The sequence below is a fragment of the Prionailurus bengalensis genome, chromosome A1 (genome assembly GCF_016509475.1).
Source record: "Prionailurus bengalensis isolate Pbe53 chromosome A1, Fcat_Pben_1.1_paternal_pri, whole genome shotgun sequence".
In the NCBI taxonomy this organism is placed as follows: domain Eukaryota; kingdom Metazoa; phylum Chordata; class Mammalia; order Carnivora; family Felidae; genus Prionailurus; species Prionailurus bengalensis.
Genome location: NC_057343.1, coordinates 57,514,017 through 57,523,929, shown reverse-complemented (window position 1 = coordinate 57,523,929; position 9,913 = coordinate 57,514,017).

The following is a 9,913-nucleotide window of genomic DNA, read 5'->3' as shown; positions in this document are numbered from 1 at the left end:
TGTGCTCTTGGTAACTCATTCTGCCTCTGGGTCAATTCCAAATGACAATGATCTCATATATTTTCTCTTGAGAGTGAGGAGAGTGAGGGCAAAAAACACCATCATTGCCTTGAGATGAGGTCATTATGATTATGCCACACAAATCAGATTTTTATTCAAACTTTGACATAAAAGAGAAAGTTCTGCATTATATATATATATGTTTTACATTATATATATGTTTTATATATATATGTTTTATATTATATATAATATATATGATAAATATTATATATATGTTTATATATTTAATATATATTATATATGTAATATAATATTTTATATATATGTAAAATGAGAGAGAGAGAGAGAGACAAAGGTAGAGACAGAGACAAGAGACAGACCACAAGAATCAGAAGATATGGAAGTCAGAAGATATGGAAATCTATTTTTGTGTAATAATCCAATGCTTTATTTCAGTTTGATTTGTCTTGTCATATTAGCATGTGAACCGTATGGTCTTATATCTACAGATCTGAATTTCAGATTTTTAGTTATCGTCATACCCCAAACTTTGGTTTCAGCAGTATTTCGTTTATTTAATATATTTATTTAAAGCAAATTTAAAGCAGTTTTTAAAGCAAATTACATAAAGTAATATGTATTTAAAGCAAATACTTTTTCTTGCACTTTTGTTGAAATATTAAGACTCCAAGGTGATCAATATTAGTTAAATATATCATAAATTAAGAGTATAGCCTTTAGTGTAAGAGTATGGATTTTATAATTAGATAAATGTAGATTTAAATCAGGTGTTCACCGATGACAACTGTGTGAATTAGACCCATGTCTTAGACAGTAGTTACCTCACAGATGTGAAGAATTGCTAGTAAGAATGTAATGTATACACAAAGCTCCCAAAATTTTACTTACATACGCACATAACAAACACAGAATTCAACACTTTGGAAGTGATTAAAGCTTGGACAAGAGTGAAATGCTTAAACAAAAAGAATTCTGAATGAACTTACTTGTCTGAGGCAAGGCAGTCCTAATTTTTCAACATGATACTTTTCTCAATACAGACATGTATTGAAAAGTCAAAAGGCATATGCAATTGCAGAGGGATATAACATTGATGTAATCATAAAGTTACATTTTTATGATTATAATGAAGTAATTTAGTAGAGAGGTAAAGGACATTTGGAGAAACTATTCTGATATGAATATTACTATAGCTCTTTATAGAGTTCAATTTCTCCATTATCTAGATATAAAGCATCTATTTACTGATACAGGTTAATGAGGACTTTGGTAAAGTGCTTATTTGTGGCTTTAAAACCTAATGGAAATTTACTATATCAAGTAATAGCACATAGTACCTTTCAAATAATATGAAATTTTCAGTTTACATGACAAACACAAATCTGCCCATGATCTTTGTTATTCAGTGATGAAAATGCTTTATCAAATGTAAAATATAGAAATATTTTGCATTAATATTTCTGAAAAAAAACAATAGTATGTAGGTGTAATTATAGAACTCATGGAACTTATGATATAATAATGTTTCAAGACCATACTGCTCAGGAATTTTTGTTCATGATAGTATATACTAGGGATATAAATGCCATATCACACAGCAACATTAACACTGTGGGAAAGAAAGCAGGATCACATAACTGGAGGAGGAAAGAGAGAGAGAGAGAGAGAGAGAGAGAGATGGAAAAAGCAAGAAAAAGTATAATCTAGTACTGACCTCTAAGATTTTGGGTAGCATTAAAAATATGAGAACTTTTTGGGTACCTGGGTGGCTCAATCAGTGAAGCCTCTGACTTTGGCTCAGGTCATGATCTCACAGTTTGTGAGTTTGAGCTCCGCATTGAGTTCTGTGCTGATAGCTCAGAGGCTGGAGTTTGCTTCAGATTCTGTGTCTCTCTCTCTGTCCATCCCCCATGCTTGCTCTCTCTCTCTCTTTCAAAAATAAATTAACATTAAAAAATGAGAACTTTTGATTCACCTCAAGATTAAAGGAAAATACACAGACACGTATACATACATGTTTGGCAAGATATTACCCATTATCATGATACATAAAAATCTTTCATTCATTCAGTGATTAAAAACACAAATAGCATTCTTAGTGTTACTATCTCATTTATAATTATTTAATTACTTCCTACTCTGTGATGGAGACTGTCATAAGTACTGAGAATATTGTGTTCAATGAAAAGATGTGGTCCATGCCCTCATAAAATTTTAAAACTTGTAGATGGGAAAGGTATCTACAACAGTCACAGTAAGTGACTATGTAATAGTTACAAAATGTGGGAGTGCTTTAAAGAAAAATATGGAGCAAAATAAGAAATTATTACAACTAGACATCAAGGCAAGGGAGTGGGTCGTGGTCTGAGAAGATCTTTTGGTGAAAACAATACTTCCATTAGAAAAATTTTCCCAGGCAAAAGGGGTAGTGTATATAATGTCTCTAAATCTAAAAAGAACTTAATTCTTTGGAGGAATAATATGAATGTGGCTGCGGAAGTGATCACAGGAGTGATATTACAGAGATTGGGGCCATCATCAAACACTTTGAGTAAGAAACCATGATAAAGATTTTATGTTTTAGCTAAAATGCAATTGGGAACTGTTAAAAGTTTCTGAGTAGGCAGTGACCTTTTTTGATAAGCATATTAATAAGATCACCAAAACTGTGGTGAAAAATGGATTATTGCTTTTAACATTTTCCAATGATTCAACAATTCCAAAAGTGAAAGAAGCAAATATTATTCAATGGCCACTGCAAGTGATCAGTACATTTTGCATTTCTATCTTCCTTACATCCAAAATCCTCATGAAAGTGGAATGTTATAATCCTAAAATTATAAACTCACAATTTCAAGAGGATGAGTAAAGTACAATCTTCAGAAAAGAGATTTCAACAAAATTCTGAATGCTGAGAGCAAATAAAGAAATGCCAGGTGGTGAAATAGGACAGCAATAGCCAGAGCTTCTAGTACAAATGGAAACACGGAAGTAGCAAAGACTTGTCATAGGAGAACCCTAGGGAAGGTAGAAACTTGAGAATCCTGCATACAATAAAGTGTGACATTGATGTATGGTTTCAAACGAGAGGATTTTCCTGTGGCTTCTGTATATGAGCATAATATTCTATCTCCTCTTCTCTTGTACCATTTCATAAAGGCCTGGAAGTTAGGCACTCAAGCAAAGATTTAAAGGGCTCTTTTCTTAAGCAATTGAATGCCAAGTATAAATTCTTGATTTTGTTCTACTCATCCTTTGACAAAGCTTACCACTGACAAAATCACACAAATTCCAAACCAAATTTTGTCTCATTTTTAAACATTAAAGGATATTCTAGGAGCAGTAGAACAATGAAAGATTCACTTTAAAAGTGAATCTAAAGCAGAGTTTCTCAATCATGGCATTATTGACATCTTGGAAATGATGTATGTTAGAAGCATGATAACCAAGAATATCTTCACACATTGTCAATGTCACAAGGAGACTAGATCATCTCCAGTGGAGGACCACTGCTCTATAGGAAACAGACTGAGGAAAAGAAGATAATTTTCAAATAACTCTATTTCACTTGAATATTGCATTCACAATACAAGAAACATATAACATAAAAAGCAAATAGGAAGTAGGAAGTTCTTGAAAGTCAAAAATATTTCTAAAATTAAACAAAAAATAACTGACAACTTGGAAAAGTCCAGATACATACTAAAGATGTAGAACAAAAGGATAACATGAGGGGAGACTAATTCATGAGAAATTCAATATACAACTAAATATGAACTCTAGATAAAGAGAGCAAAGAAAATAAAAGCTAACAGAAATTTCTCAGAAAGGTGTCTAGGCATAGACTTGACAACTGACCAAATGAGTAAATGACAAAAAATTTTGAAAGACAAAGGGTGGATTCTAAACCTTCACTAGCGAGTTTCCATACCAATTAATGAGAGTTACATTTGAGTCACATATCATAAACAGTGAAGTAGCTTGAGATCAAAGAAATTATAGCTTTATAGATCTGACAAAAAAAAGATCTCAGAAGAAAGGACTGAAGTAAAATAAAGAATATAAGCAAGAAATTGAATATATATGAGTAAATCAGAGAAACAAAAAAAGTAAAAAAAAATAATCTTTTTAGAAAAGTGTTTATTTATTTTGAGAGAGAAAGAGAGCACAAGTTGGGGAGGGGTACAGAGAGAGAGTAAGAAAGAGAGAGAATCCCAAGTAGGCTCCACACTGTCAGTGCAGAGGCAGACACATGGCTCCATCCCATGAACAATGAGATCATGGCCTGAGCTGAAATCAAGAGTTGGACACTCAATCGACTGAGCTACCCAGGCACCCCAAAGAAAAATTATCTTATTAAACTAAACTATAGTAGTGCATAATTTGTAAAGAGTGATGGAATTAATGTCTTCCAAAGCTTTTGCATTGTTAAGGATAAAGATAATTAAATAACTTAAGTTTAGATTTTTAACCTCATTGACTTAAATATGCATGATAAAGTTTCTAACATAACCACTAAAACTATAAAAATAGAATGCATAAAATCTAAAAGAGTAGATGGAAGTTGAAATAAGAGAAAAAAGTCCTATCAGAATAAGGCAAGAAAAGATTAAAAGCCTATGAAAAAAAGGACAAATGGAAGAGGAAAAATATGTAGGTAGAAATAAATCCAAACATATCAGGAATGATGATGAATGAAAACAATGTTTGCCAGTTAATATCTAAAGTTTGGCTGTGATACCCTATTTGTAAAAGCCCTAACTAATATATAAGAAATCAGAGATGATAGTAAAGATGACACCATATATATTCCAAATACCAAGAAAAAAGGATTATTCATTTTAATATCAAACAAAGTGGATTAATGTCTCATAATATAACATATGAGCAAAAAGTAATCTAATTCTGATGAGATTTTGAAAAAAAAATCCATTGTATTATATGACATAAACATGTATGAATCAAATATTTGATGTTCAAGTAGACAAAATTATAGAATATAAAATATTGGAACATGAGTGTGCAGCATCCAATGTTTAGAGAAAATGCATTATTCTTAAAGTACAGTTAATATGTATTACAATTGTTTAACACTTGTGAAGTATGGTATTGAAACTGATCATATGCTTGAGCCACAATACAATTTAACTTGGAAATCAGTTTCAAATACATAGTGTAGAAATTTTAAAATGCACTTTCAAGTATCACTAAATAGGGGCACCTGGGTGGCTTAGTTGGTTGAGCATCTGAATCCTGATCTCAGCTCAGGTCATGATGCCAGAGTGATGGGATCAAGCCCTGTGTTCAGCTCCATGTTGAATGTGAAGCCTGACTGGGATTCTCTCTCTCTCTCTCTCTCTCTCTCTCTCTCTCTCTCTTTCTCTCCCTCTCTCTCTCTGTCTCTCTCTCTCTGTCTCCCTCTCTACCCCCCCACCCCTGCCCCTCTGCCCTGCTCTAAATAAATAAATAAATAAATATCACCAAATGAACTTCTCTATATCACATAAATATGGAAGTCAATGGAAATACTACACATTAAGACAATGGATAAGGATATATTGAAGACAATTATGGATTTAGTATTTCTATTAGAAGAGCATAAAAAGATGAAAATAGTGAGCAGAATAGCTAACTGAGTTCTGGAAAAAAGATTAAATAAATCCAAAGAAGTTAGAAGCACCTTAACATGAGAGAGGAAATTAATAAATTAGAGAACAAAGTTTCCATGGAGAAAATAAAAACAAAAAGTTGACAATAAAGAAAAAAGCACCATTTGAAAAGAGTAATAAAAGTGATATGTTTTTCTTGAGAATTCACTGAGGAAAAAATCAAGATAGATACATATTAAAATGAATAATGAAGTAAAACTCATATACTCATTATACACAGTATATACAATATAATCTTTAATTTGTTTCAAAGATGTATTTTTCAAAAAATGTTTTCATTTCTTATATCTTCTCAAATTTTGGACATAAAACTATTCCTTTTATCTTTCCCCCTAGCTTTATTGAGCTAAAATTGACAAATATAATTTGTACATATTTAAAGTGTACAATGTGATGTTTTAAAATACATATACATTGTGAAATGATTACTATAATGAAGCTAATACATATCCATCACCTCACATTGTGTGTGTGTGTGTGTGTGTGTGTGTGTGTGTGTGGTGAGAACACTTAAGATCTCTCCGAGCAAATTTCAAGAATATAATACATATTTATTAACCATAGTTACCTAATATATATGTATGCATGTATGTATATATATTTATTTTCAGAAGAAACTCTCAGGTAAAGGACAAATGTTTTCATTATTTATCTCTGTAATCTGGACTGTGGGATGCTATAAGCAGCCAAAGCTCTACCAGGGAAATCATGGAATACCTCTGATTTTACCACTCTACTCATCAAAGTTGAAAAGCAAGCAATTGAAGGATAGCTATTGTCCTTTGTTGCCATAAAATGGAAAGTAAAGTTTTTCTTTCCTTTCTTGTACCTTATACTCACCACATTCTTTATTGAGATATAATCAGGTAAGTTTATCTTTAAGGTAAATTTACCTTAAATTTAAGGTGTATTGCCTGTTGATTTGATACACTTATGTATTTAACTGTGATTACCACTGTAGCATTGTTTAACAGGCCATACCAATATCATTTCTTTTTTGTGGTGAGAACATTTAGGATCTCTTGCCAACTTTGAAGTATAGTATTGTTGACTATAATCACTAAGCTGTGCATTAGATCTCCAAAACTAATTCACCTTCTAACTACAGGTGTGTACCATTTCACGGAATCTGCCCAATTGCTCCACCCCTCAGCCCCTGGGAACCACCATTCCACTCTTTCTATGAGATCTGTTTATTTAGATTCCACATATAAGTGATATAGTACATTATTTGTCTATCTCTGACTTGTTACTTAGCATATTGCCCTCAAGGTCTAGAAGTGTTTTTGTTCAAGAATTATAGCTGATGATAGCTCACAAATATAGATCGTTCTATACTAATAAAGCTAACCTTCAAATATTAAGGAGCTCAGAAAACAGTATAATTTTCTTATGAAAAAGAAATGCAACATAAAGAAGTAAACAATTATCAGTGATGTTTTTGAAAGACAAAGAAAGAGAGGCTTTGAAGGGAAAAAGTGTGTAGATTATAATGTATATTCCATTATATTTTGAAGGCCTATAGAAGAGTGAAGTGCTCTGTAAGGTTTCTTTGTTTGCCTCAACCATTCTCCCTGGCTTTCATCAGAGGCATGCTTTTGCCACCAAAAGATGACTTTTTTTTCACCTGACAAGGGGATATTTTTCCTTGTATTTAAATAATTATAATTTTATACAAACTATGGACCTATTATTATGTTGCTACTGAAATAAATTCATGTCTTATAGTCTATATCTTAATTGTACGTGATAATATTATTGTATTAGTGTACATAATATAAGCTTATTATTTTAATCCTATGCTTATAAATTACTATAAAACAAAAATTTCCCTTCTCATTGCTAGTAATTTCGGCTAGTTTTCAATTGGCTTTTTTTGATATTGCTAGTGCCTTAGTTTTAAAGTTGAATGAATGAGTGAATGAACAAATGAATGAACAAAAATATTATATGTGTAATAAGGCTTCCAGTAAGATTTTATGTGTATATGCACAGAAGAATATGAATATTTGTTAAACAGATATTCAAAATTCTTCTCAATGAAATTAAGAGTTGCATGTGCTGTGGTATCCTGGTGAGGGCAGCAAAAGATTCAGCCTAATTTTAAAAAGAGGTACTGTTCTATGCAAACTACAAGTCATTACAAAATCCAAAGTGCAGCTCTTCAATCCCAAAGGAAGTATTCAAAGACAAAACAACTGTACTTTTCATCAAAACAATCACAGTATCATCACTGTTTTCTAAATCACAGTAGCTCTTGTATCTATTCATTCATTCATTCTTCATATAATATATGTATATATACATATATACGTGTGTGTGTGTGTATGCGTGTGTGTGTGTGCGTGTGTATACACACACACATATCTAAGTCACAGGCCTGCAGAATTTTAAGAACCACCTGAAAAGATATAAATACACCTGTAACTGAGAACTAAGAGGATGCACACTCTTATTAGTTATCACTAAGTTACAATTGTTCTATGCAGCATATATTTTTTTCTAATTTATTGTCTATTTTCATAATTTGTTTAAAGTATCAAACATCTTAAAATATCTTTTGTGATATATTTAGGTGGGTAAATGTAATAGCATGTTCTGGTATCTAAGTGAAGGTACGGTCAGAAGAGAATCTGTTGAATTTATTTATTTTTTTAATTTCAATATACTAAAGCTAAATATAAATATATTTTGATGGACTATAAACATGTTAGCAGCTGAATCAACAATATTTATTGAGCAGATACTGCATTGTTTTAACAAATATTTATTTGATACTGACTCAGAGTGAAAATGAAATGATATAAATATAAGAAATCTTGGAAATGCATCATTTTATTGACTTGATGATTGTTTAGGAATTCATTGTACACATGAGTGGATTTTTTCTTAAGTTACACACCTTAACAGAAATGCAAGTTATTAGCTAGAATAATAGTAATGAAGAAAGGGCAGGTGGAATGAGGAGGAAGGCATGGAAAAACCTGTATGAGTTCCAACATGCTTTATTGGAGTTTTAACTCTGAAAAAATAGAAATGGTTCTAGAAACCTGAAATGGAATCTTAAAATTTTCAGCCTTTTCAGTGAGATACTCTATGTTTCTAGTCACTTCCATGCTAATATCATATGTGGAAACATTCTTTCAACTGAAAATATTCCATTGGATGCTGACTAGTTCAGAGCATGTGTGCCTCACATGGTATCCTCTTAGTTTTTGTTTTAAAAAGTGATTTCCATATATGTTTAATTGGTAGTATAATTTGAAATTTAAACACATACTTCCAGATGCTGAGGTTCAGAAATTACAAATTTGTTCTATATTCTGAGCCACTAAAGAAAAAATACATTAACAATGTTATCTCATATTTGACACATAGAATTACAAATTGGATGTTGTTTTTATTTTTATCATGAAAAATCAAAGAATAAATATGTATTGTGACCTCAATATGAGTGAGGATAAAGCATAGTTCTATTTCAAAGCATCTATAACCTAGGCAAGAAAATCAGGCACAGATATTTTACAAACTAAAGAAAAATAAAATGTGAGATGAAATAATTCTAATCTAAGGAAACTTGTAATGTGTAGATATCAAGTAAGTAGCAAAGATATAAAGTGAAATAGTTCAGAGGAGTTCATCTTAAATTGTAATTGTCATTTTTTTGTTGTTTTTTAAAAATATATGGTATCTACTGTGTTCAGTGCTGTTTCCCATGGGAATGTCTGGGGAAGACATAGGACAGTCAGAAGGTGGTTTGATGAGCATGAAATCAGAATTTAAAGGACAAGGATGTAAGTGGATACACTTCCCAGGACTCACTTTTCCCCTTAGCATTCTCAGATATGAAGAGTTTTGCCAATATCTTATTTTTCTGTTTCTTTTGTTAAGTTTCTTGCCATGATACTACTCTAATGGTACTGTTGTTTTTATCTGATGAGCTGGTCTTTAGGGTGCAGTGGCATGTTTATCATATGATAGTATGTACCTAAAAAAGTATAACTTTTGGGCAACCCAGTCGGGACCCCTCTTACTCTTGAGAGCTATGTACTTTGGCTCAATAAACTCTATCTCTTTGCTCAAAGAAAAAGTATAACTTTCAGGAAATAAATTACTGAATAAATTTTATGATTGCCATTCATACCATCATATCAACCATATGATTATTGTGAGCTGTGGAATTTGTATATATGCATATATGTACACTTACATATATAGAC